The sequence below is a fragment of the Mesoplodon bidens genome (assembly GCF_964165515.1).
Source record: "Mesoplodon bidens genome assembly, chromosome: 10".
Lineage (NCBI taxonomy): Eukaryota > Metazoa > Chordata > Mammalia > Artiodactyla > Ziphiidae > Mesoplodon > Mesoplodon bidens.
Window position 1 is genome coordinate 95,008,217 of NC_138172.1, and position 11,549 is coordinate 95,019,765.

At 46.4% G+C, this 11,549-nt stretch overlaps 1 long non-coding RNA gene across 2 annotated transcripts in view; it reads right to left on the bottom strand.

The window, feature by feature from the left end:
* The window catches only part of LOC308623972, a 149,247-nt gene extending 149,059 nt beyond the window's left edge, over positions 1-188 (bottom strand). For both annotated transcript variants that reach the window (XR_014016905.1, XR_014016906.1), the window contains exon 1: positions 33-188. This is a non-coding gene — a long non-coding RNA (uncharacterized lncRNA). The remainder of the gene's footprint in view (positions 1-32) is intronic.
* Positions 189-11,549: the final 11,361 nt, after the last annotated feature.

Consider the following 11,549-nt stretch of genomic DNA (forward strand, 5'->3'; position numbering starts at 1 on the left):
ACAAAAAAACAGTGATGAAAACATCAATATACCTGCTTCAGTTACAGGCCCCGAATCCTGATTCTCTGAGTCGAGGACAAAGAGAGACGCCATCGAGGAATGTAACTCTCCCAGAGGAACCCCGAAGTCGAAGGGGCGCGGCCAGCAGGCCTGGGAGCGCCCCAGGCCCGGGTGGGTCTATGTTCATTAAAACTTTTGCAGGAGAGATGCGCGGGCTCCGGCCTCCCCGCGCCGCGCGGAACCCGGCCAGGGCACCAGCAGCGCGGCACTGCCACCTTGTGGGCGCCGGCCGCCCGGGCGCCGGGCGCCGGGCGCCGAGCGCCGAACGCAGGCTGCAATCGGCGGGGCGGGCGGGCGATGGCTGGGAGCCCCGCGCGTCCGGCGCCCGCAAGAACGCGCCGCGGAGGCGGAGCCGCGGGAGCCCGCGGGGGCGGGGCCGGGGGCGGGGCGCGCCAGCGCCTGTCACGTGGGTTAGCAACAGGCAGCAGCCAATGGGAGCACGAGTCAGGTGGTGCGTGCGTTCGCCGCCGCCGGAGAAGCCAGGCGGGTGTGCAGGCTTCCGTGCGCCCGGGGCTGAGTTGGGCCGGGAAAAGGCTCCCTAAAAGGGTGCGCCTCTCGGGCGGGGAGCCTCTGGCGGTGGAGGGGCGGGCGAGAGACTGAAAATAGCAGAGAGCTTTAAAATAGGACTTTACCACTGGTAGGACCCAAAGCAGTGACCCTGGAGGGCGGTGGGCGGAGGTGGGGTGGGAAGCAGAGGAAGAGCAGCAGAAACCCCGCCCCGAGCCTGGGTCCGGGTGCACCCCATGCATCAGCCACTTGTTGTCGTGCCAAAGCCTTGGGGCTGAAATTGCCACTTGGATCCACATAAGGGGATTAAAACAAAGAGAATAATGAGGTTCCTGGCAGTGCCCTGTCCCTATTGGCAACTTCGCCCTGCCTGTAACAGGTAGGGAAGACACGCACGGTCTTGAAGCCCTCACGGAACCCAAGACTTAGCCCCAAGAGACCGAAGCAGAAGAAAGTCGGGAATGGGGTCAAAAGAAAATGTCAGCTTAGTAGTTGGTTTTAATTATTGTAAATGGAAAAGCCACATCCAAAAGTACATCTAATGACTTTTACCGTAATCCCACCATGTCGACAAACCAGCCCACCCCTAAACGCAGAGAAGACCATAACACAAAATGTCAGAGGTGTATTCCAGAGCATGGGCGAACCCAGGACCAACAGAGACAAGCATGGTTTCCATCAGATTCTCGCTCTTCTGGTTTCATGGTCAAGCACATACTTGATCTCAATAACAGGGCATTTCTCTTTCTCTGTGTGTGTGTCTCTCTCTCATTGCCTCATAATGTTCTCCTGGAAGCTCTTTTACTTCATTTTTGTTGTTTGGGAGTTCACCTCGTGTTTTCTTCCCCCGAAATGAATACAGGGCGTAGATGGCCTCAGAAGGGCATCTAATCCATTGCTTTGCCGCAAGGCACTTTGAAAGACTATAAACTGTGATACTGTTGTAAAGTGTTATTGTAGAGACAAAAATATCTCAAAACCTGCAGGATCTAGCCATTCCTATTCTCAAAGTAACTTAAGGAAAGATGTTGTACAGTACCCTTTAATAACCTACTACCAATGCTAACCACTTTGGGTAAGATATAATAAGAACTTTCTGATCCCAGGTTTTGTTTCTATTTAAGCTCACTCAGGGTCAGGCTACCCCAGAGGGCAGTCGAACATCTGCCCAGCAGCTTATGGGCAGGATGTGCACTTCCCTCTGTCAGGAACAGAGATCAGTGGTGCCAGCTGCCACCGGGAACCTGGCCTGGTGGCCAGGCCCTGTGGGGATTTGCCAGGGCAGCTCTGAGAAGGAGATCCACTCTGAGTCATATGTTCTTCTTTTAGTCCAACGCTGCCAGCTGAGTTCATTGATTCACTCAATGAACAGGCCTTGTGCATTACTGTGTGTGGAAATAAATCGACTGTACTTGATGGTTATATTTATGCAAATTTGATACAGTATTTGGTTTTTTAATGTATCATACTCTCAAGTCCTTGGCCAGGAAAGGGTTTTGAAGATGTCAAGAAGATTCAACGAATATTTATTGAGCTCTAAGTGCCAGGCCTTTATTTAGGTACTGGGGATACAGTATTGCAGCAAGGAACTTGCATAAAGGATTAGACTCATGAGGAAAGGAAGTAAGGATGGATGCACCCGTTTCCATGGTCCAGGAGTCAGTCCCCTCCCCCACACTAGCTGACTGTTGTTCCCTCTTATTCTGCTCCCTCAAACTCTGTTTCAGCCCCACATTCTTTGGGGGGGGACTTCTTTTCTTTTCTTTTCTTTCTTTTTTTTTTTTTTTTTTTGCGGTACACGGGCCTCTCACTGCTGTGGTCTCTCCCGTTGCGGAGAACAGGCCCCGGACGCGCAGGCTCAGTGGCCATGGCTCACGGGCCCAGCCGCTCCACGGCATGTGGGATCTTCCTGGACCAGGGCACGAACCCACGTCCCCTGCATCGGCAGGCGGACTCAACCACTGCGCCACCAGGGAAGCCCTGGGGGGACTTCTTGAATCATGGAGTAATTAGGTCACCCACGTGTTCAGTATTATTAAACAATGTGACACGATAGGAAACGTCATGGGCTGGGAGTAAAAAAAATCTCTACCTGGCTCCAGCCCTGGTTCTGTCACTTGATGACATCCCTATGTCTCTACAAATCTCTTAAGCTTTGAATCTTGGTTCCCACATCCCTAGAATGGGATGATTCTTGCTTTGCAACTCCACAGGGTCAAGATTCGAGGCCTCGGTTTTCTCATCTGTAAATTGAGGGGTTTGAAGTAGATTTAAAGTTTGCATAATTTCTTTAGAAGTGGATTCCCCTTTTGAGATAAAATCTAACCTAAAACCCCAACATATAAAACTGATGAAGACAGGCTTGCTCTAGTGGCCCTAAGGGAGAAGGCTCAGAGTCTTGCATACACTCTTCCCCTATCCTTAGAAGGCCCTTGAGGGACCTGTGTGGGACCCTAGGGTTCCACTGAGCACAGTGTGAAACCTGCTGTGTTAGATGATTATGTTCAAAGTACCTTCCAGTCCTAAAATTCTACAAATCAGAACGTTCCAATATCGTGTGTTTCTATGATAAGGTTTAACCCCCGTTTTCTTCCTTCAGTAATTAATATGTTGTGGGAGATAGGCACCAACTTTACTAAAACCAAAATACATTTCATTACTCTCTCCCTATCTGTGAAGCCAATCTTTCCGTCACAAAACGAAATTAGATTTTGATGAAACATAGTATCCTATAATGAGAAGAACCCCAGACTGGGAATAAGAACATGTGTGTGCTAATCCTGGCCTTGCCTTTAACTAGCTCCCCACCCTTGGTCAAGCCAAGGAAACTTACTAACCCAGCCAAATCAATAAAATTAAGAAGCTGGGTGACTTAGTAATCATAGGATTGCTCCTGATCATTTCCGGACTCCATGCCCTAATGAGTTTCTCTAAATTCAATAACGTTCACATTGCACCCTGCCTACAGGCCAAGTCTCTCCATCACACTCTCCTCGGTATATAGACTCACCCAATTTGGAGAGGAAGGGGAGGCGGGTGGGAAAGAAGACAAATTAGGTTGTAAATGACACCATCAGGACATCGAGCTAGAAATATCCACTGAACCACTGCTGTGTTCGCCCAGGTGGCTGGAGCTCACAACGTGCCTCGACCTCAACTCACCAAGTGGGATCCACGTCTCCATTCATAAGGGTCCTGCTAGGCACTGGATGCAGTATGGGAGTTCATGAGGGCAAACCAGAAAATCCCAGGGTTTGGGGAATGTTTCAAGAAAACAGTCTGGGTTTAGTATCCAGGACCTGGGGTTGGACCAAGAGGAAGGACCCCACAAGAGGCAAGCAGTCTGATTCATTGCCTCCAAGCATGCACGTCCTGGGAAAAGGCAACAGGCCCTGCCTGGGAAGCCAGGGAACCTCAGGGGTGGACACAAGAACAACAGCTCTGGTCATGGCTGTGAATTGGTTATAAGTTAACTTTTTGGGTCACTGAGTGTCTGGAAACAGACTATAAAAAGAAGAAAGCGTGGCCCAAGCAGCTTTGTGTTGGAAATGGCTGTGACCAGTTGCTTCTAGAAGGGAGGTGTATTGACTGCAATAAAACTTGATGGGCTGAGCACTGGTCTGTTAAGGCTGGAATCAGAAGTAAACTTCGGACCTGAGTAATTGGTATGAAGCTGTGCCTAAAAGAGGAAGCAGAGGGGATTTTTGTCCCAAGCGGTAAACAATATGATACCCAACTGATGCACATGATCTGCCTTCTTTGTGACCTCTAATCCCATGATCCTGTCTACAGGCAGCTCTTTTAGGTTAATCTCACAGTCCACACAAATTGGTACAGTTTGACTTTCACTGTAATGGCTTTAAAAAAAAACAAAAGAAACAAACAAACAAAAAAAACTCCTTGTTGGTCTTGGAACAGCAAAACATTTAAGGTAAAAATAAATAAAAACATCAGCCTCGGAGACGTGCTATACTTAACTGTCTGTTCTGGAGGAAACAGTACGTTGCATTTCATTTTAACTTATCTCCAAGCACCCAACTTTAGCCTCCTCCAGCTGGTCAACAATTATTTATTAAGCACAGAATTTCAAGTCATCTGGTGTCAGAGAGCAGACCATCCACAGTTGTAAGCAATGAATAAAACAAGATTCTGCCGGAAATATTTCAAAAAACACACATCATTTTTTTCACTTGATCTTTTTTTCAAAGTTTGGGGGAGGCGTATTACAAATTTGACTCAAAGTACAATGTAGGAAAGCGCTGAACTGCGTTTCACAGGCCAAAGAGCTCATGTTAACTCTCACTATCTCTAGCTGTGCGGCAATCAGAACATATCTCTGAGCCCCGGTTTGTTTATCCAAAAGATGAGGGAGGTTGAACTGGGTCATATTCCATATCACAGAGCTCAGCTATCATCATCGTTAATGTTTCCTGAGACAAGCACTTTGCCTTCTTTATCAGATATTCCTTGTAACAACCCTATGATGTATGTGTTATTATTTTCCCCATTTTTCAGATAAGGAAACTGGGCTGAGAGAGGTTTTGAAACTTGTCCAAGGTCACACTATGAGTAAGTGACAAATCCGGCATTTGAACCTACTTTTCTCCCAGATGCCAAGTTGCATCAGCTGTTTCACATTACTGAACTGCCTTAGAGTTCACCCAGGAAAGAGGGCACCTAATGTTTAATTTATGTCAGAATTTCACCTTGACTTCCTCAGGGCTGCCAAGAGAGATCACCTCTACATGGGTTACCGCTCTCTCATCTTTAGAGAAGCACCCATAAGTGGTTGCTGGGGCAGAAGAGGGTGGAAACATCACCTGGGGAGTCGGAGGTGCTGGGGGGACAGCACGCCCAGCCCTCTGAGGATTGAAGAGGGGGGTAAACTTTTGTCTAGTGAGCGTGCCCCAGCATTCAGAATCCATGAGGCCACAACTGCCCAGAAATGACCAAGGCAGGAGCGACAAGACCTTCCTGTCACTTCCCCTCACACACCCCCTTAGGCAAAGCCTGGCATCTAAATCTCCTGGTGGCTGTGCAACCAACATGATGCCATGTATGTAGCCAAGTACAGCTAAGAAATAGCAGCAGAACCCTCCTTCTCAGGAAGCTGGGGTGTCCAGAATGGGGGACGGGGCTGCCCAATTTGGTTTCTGGTTCCCGCACCCCTGGGGTTACTGCTCCCGCATGGACACCCTGCAAAACATCTACGTGCTCCATCAGACGACAAATAGGGCCCCACCTGCCTTGTGACCAAAGACTTAGATTCCCTGGAATAAAACAATCCCATTGCGTCTCCACAGACCTTGGGGAATGTTTGGGTTTCCATGATGTTGAAAATGAAAAATAGCAATGTATACAAGGAGGGGCAGTCATGATCCAGAGGTGGATGAGGCATAGTCCCTGCTCTTAAAAACTCACTGTCTAGTGAGGTCCACCAGGGCTCCCTTCCCCTTAGGACCTCTTGGGTTAATCCAGTTATCCTAAGACCAGAAAAATATCATGCATAAAAGATAAGCATAATTTTTTAAGTACACAAATTATTAACATGTATTTAATGGATTAAGTAGAAAATAATCAGTTGAGAAATGTCAACCTCAAGAAACTGCACATTTTGTCTTGAAATACTGGGGCTGTCAGAAACAATAAAAAATAATCTCATTCATTATCAAGAAAGAGGAAGCAGCTATGCATATTCTCAAGAATAACAGTGGAAGAGCTAATTCTCCCTTACTTGTTTATATTAGATTAATCTTGATCTGTATTGAGGATGTAAATTACACTTCCTCCAATAAATTCAATTTTGCAGACAAAGATGTACTTCTTTTCCAATCTATTTTTAGTTGCTTGAAAACTGCCCCACATTTTGCTGACCACATATGAATTAGATGAGCCCCCTACCAGCTCCCTAAGGTGATCATTTCCATTTGGGGAATCCCCCTTGAGAAATGAGGGAATATTCCAGCGGAAAGAACTCTGATTTCGATGTTAGGAGACCGAGAATTGATTCTAGCTCTGCCCCTAACTAGATGTGAACTTACAGACAAATTACTTCACCTCTCTAGTTCCGTGTACAGTGAGGAAGTAAAATTAGATGATATCTTTCTAAGATTCCTTCCAGCTCTAAAATTATGTCTTTGCTCCATTCTCACGAACAAAAGCAGGGAGTTTCTTCTGCGTGAGAACATTGGATAGACCGGGAAGAAAGGTAACGGGGGCTCTGGGGACTGGAGGCTGAGCCAGGGACCCTGGAAGCAAGCACATAAAAAAGAGCCCACGGCAAAGGCTGCTGCCTAATTCCCTGGAAATTCCCTGGGTGGATTCCTGGAGCACACATTGAAGATCGGTGCAGTGGGATTCTATGAGATGTGACACTGAGTAGACCTATTTATTGTCCTCTGAATCAGGAATATTTTCATGAAGAGAACGGACAGTTAAAAAAAAAATGCAGCAAAAGTGAGGAGTTTAATAAGGAATGATACCTCCGTGAGAAGAGACCCATCTTCCATTCCAGTGGCAACAGAGGCTACTTACAGGGCTCTTATGCCTCCCTTTGTTGTGACAGGAGCTCTGGATCAAGAGGTGCACCCACAAGAAAGCCAAACCCCTAGGAAATGCCCACGCTGAGGTATAAGAGAGCAGTAGCAGCGAAGCAACCACAACCAAAAGGGCTGACCTGAGAAAATATTCATTATTTCAAAGGAAACATCAGAGACCTCAGATTCCAGGCACAGGGAAAGGGGAAGCGGTGTTCCAGTGAGTCTGCAGTGGATGATTCACAGGCAACGCTTGTTCTCATCTTCCCTACAGCTAATGTCCATGACTCCCCTTTCTTGGGTTCCTAGCCTGGAAGAGAAGGGATTTTTACATTACACCCAGAGTGCCCTCCAGCCACTGTCCAGCAGGGCTCTGTCATCCCCCCAGTGTTGCTATTCCAGCCTGGCCGTGACTCTCTTTCACCTTCTAGGACTTGCCTCTGATCCGAACATGAAGAGGGGGAAGAGAGAGAGAACTGTTTCTCCCCACTTGAATACTAGAGTCAGGATGATTAGAGTCAATTTTGTTTCTGCTCCATAAAAAGTACCAGGATTTGTGGTCTTCCTACATTTGTGGTCTATGCCACAAATCCATGTCCTCAGTGGAAAAGAGAAATTGCCCAAAGTTCACTAGCAATTTTGTGTTCATGTGGAATTTCAAGATTGTTCCTAGCCGCCTCTCTCTGCCTGTGACTGCTGGTTACTTTAATATTACCCTGTATGTTTGTAATACTGACGCTGCAAAGGGGTCAAGAATTTACCCTCTTTGTACTTTTATACATATCACCCTCTTTAATCTTCAAAAACCTGGCGAGATACCATTATCTTATTTTGTGAATGTGGAAATCGGGGCTTTTGGAGATAAAGTGACTTACTTAGGCTGGGGAACTGAAAACTACAGCATGTTTTTCTTTTTTTTTTTTTCTTTTTTTTTTTTTTTGCTTTATAACAAATTTAATCAGTTATACATATACATATGTTCCCATATCCCCACCCTTTTGCGTCTCCAGGGCCTGTGGTCTCCTCTTATACTACAGTCCATGACAGACCACGTCTCATGAAACTGGGGCCAGAGACACAGGAAGCAAGCCCAGGTGTGGTTTATACCAGCATCGAAATGTTACACATTGGTGTGTAAGGCTTTTCTATACAAACAAATAGGCTCCAATGAGACTGTTCTTTCTGTCTGAGCAGACTTTATATTAAAATATAAATGAGGGGGTTAGGACTGGTTCCTGAGACATCCCCTTCGGGCCCAGGTGCAGACATTCTCTCTGTCGCCTCTCGTGACTGCGTCTCTACTCACGGTGTCTTTCCATCAGCCAGAGCTGCCTCACTTACTCCTGGAGCTGGTGGGAGCCTGGAAAGATCCCGAGAGTGACACCCTATAAAAAGGAAGACAGAGAAGGCTACACCAGCCCCATTCCCAGGGGATTCTAGCCCCTTGCCTACAAAGCGTTCCTTCTGAGAGCCCGGTCACTTCAGCTTTCCCCTGAGGGGAAGAAATGGGGATGCTGACTAAGCCAGGAGGGCCTTTGAAGTGCTGGCTTTCTCCGTGACATCTCTATGAAACGGGAACTTTTCAGAACGTGTCTCATGATTACTAACAGCCAAGTGCTTGGAAAATGTTCGGAAAGACAAGTGTTTGTTTCTGGGACAGGAGAGCAGGGGACAAGCTGCAGAAGGTGTCCTCTCCAAGCGGCAGAGGAGAAAACGGGAGAAACCGGAGGTGGGAGTGAGCCAGGAATCAGGAGGCTAGTGCCTGAGCTTGCAAGGAACAGCCACGTGTGTGTGTGTTTGTATGTTTGTATGTGTGTATCTGTGTGTATGAATGGGTCTGTGTGTGTGTCTGTGTCTTTGTGTCTCTGTGTGTGTCTGTGTCTATGTGTCTGTATGCGTGTGTGTGTCTATGTCTATGTGTCTGTGTCTGTGTGTGTGTCTGGGTCTGTGTGTGTCTGTGTCTATGTGTCTGTATGTGTGTGTGTCTATGTCTATGTCTATGTGTCTGTGTCTGTGTGTGTGTGTGTCTGGGTCTATGTGTGTCTGTGTCTTGTCTCTGTGTGTGTCTGTGTCTATCTGTCTGTATGTGTATGTGTCTATGTGTATGTGTCTATGTCTGTGTGTGTGTGTGTGTCTGTGTCTGTGTCTATATGTGTGTGTGTCTGTGTGTGTATCTTTGTGTCTCTGTGTGTGTCTGTGTCTATGTGTCTGTATGTGTGTATGTGTCTGTGTTTGTGTGTGTGTCTGGGTCTATGTGTCTGTGTGTGTGTGTCTGTCTGTCTCTGTATGTCTGTGTCTATGTGTCATTATGTGTGTGTGTCTGTGTGTATGTCTGTGTCTGTGTCTATGTGTCTGTGTGTGTGTCTGTGTGTGTCTGTGTCTTTGTGTCTCTGTGCGTGTCTGTGTGTCTGTGTCTAAGTGTGTGTGTCTGTATGTGTGTATCTATGTGTGTGTGTGTGTCTATGTCTCTGTGTGTGTCTATGTGTGTGTCTGTCTGCCTCTGTGTGTGTCTGTGTGTGTGTGTGTGTGTGTGTGTCTGTGTCATGTGTCTCTGTGTGTGTCTGGGTCTGTGTCTATGTCTGTGCGTGTGTGTCTGGGTCTGTTGTGTGTGTCTGTGTCTGTGTGTGCATGTCTGTGTGTGTGTCTGGGTCTGTGTGTCTGAGTCTGGGTGTCTGTTGTGTGTGTGTCTCTGCATGTCTAGGGCTATGTGTGTGTCTGTGTGTGCACGTAGGGGAGCGGGATGGTAAGGGCAAAGGAACAAGACTGAGACATGCTCTGGGCTGAGGGATAGCTTTGAAATATTTCCAAATGCTTGAAAATTCCAACCTGAATGGTGCTCCTACCGCCTCACCCACCCCCGAAACCCCACACCCCATGGTCAGTGCTCCCCCAGGAAGGGGCTGCAGGGGGGGTCACAGAGAGAGTTCCACTCAACGGCCTGCAGACAGAGCTCCTCCAGTCTCTGCCAGTTTCCCTTGAAAACATCACACATTCTGAGGTCCAGTTTCTTCATCTGAGAAGTGGGAACAATACTTCAAAGGACTATTGTGAAAAGTGAATGACTTACCACGTGAACGCATAGTGTCAGGCCCATGGGAGGCGATCAGTACATTGCCATGAATTTCCTCATGAAAACAAGACCTTCAAATCTACTCAGTTGAATTTTGTGTTTTAACAGTGCTAACATAAATGGAGGTGGCTGGACAGGGTCAAGTCATTTTTCTCAGACACTTTCTCACGAAGATGTTCTGAGGATTAAACGAAACGACACATAAAGCACTTAGAATGGCAACTGTCACCAACTTGGTGCTCAATAGCTGTTAACTCAATTAGCTCAATTAGACAAATGAACCAGGTATACAGAAGCTTTGGTTGTGAACAATTATTAAATCAGTGCCGTCCACAAACTTAGATAGCTGTACAATTCCATTTTCCTCTCACTACCTACCATTACCAATATCTTGGTGTAGACTTTCTGAGGAATACCTTTGTTTATTTAAACCACAAAAATGCCTGTGTTAAGAGGAAAAAAAAATATAGCAGATCATTGATCCAGAATGCCCAAGACCTAATTTTCATGTGTGTACATATTTAGCCAATATTATTGAGTATTTACTAGGTACCAGGCAGTATTCCAGGGACCAGGGACCAGGGTCCAGGGATACAGGGAACAAAGACATCCAAAGCTGCCCTCATGAAGATTTTATATATATATATATATATATATATATATACACACACACACACACACACACACACACACACACACACACACATACACACAGTAAGTCCCCTACATATGAATGTTCAAGTTGTGAACTATCAAAGATGTGAACATGCATGTGGTTCCAGCAAGGAACCAGAACCTCTGCCATCGACATCAGGTATGAGAGACATTGCAGCTCGCCCTCCATCTCCTGTTGCTGACGATCCTTCAGCTCTACAATCTCCCACCTCTTCTCCCTCCTCTAGTCAGTAACTCTTCTTGCCTGTTCGCTCAATGCCAGCCCCTGTATGCCAGCTGTTGTACTATACTACTGTACTTTTCAAGTTACTGTACTGTAAGATTAAAAACGTTTTCTTAATTTTTTGTGTTCGCTTGTTTTTTATGTATTATTTATGTGAAAAGTATTATAAACCTATTACAGGACAGTACTATACAGCCGATTGTGTTAGTTGGGCACCTAGGCTAACTTTGTTGGACTTACGAACAAGTTGGACTTACGAACGCACTCTCGGAACAGAACTCGTTCGTGTGTAGGAGACTTACTGCATAGACTAGCAGTAAACATATAAATATATACTAGGCTAAGAAGACAAATAAAGCAATGAAGCAGAGTGAGGATGGTGTACCATATTAGATCAAGTAGTCACAGAAGGTCCTTCTGATGACCCATTTCTCTACTAACTTTATTTCCAGAATTTAGACCCATTAGCTCCAAAGAG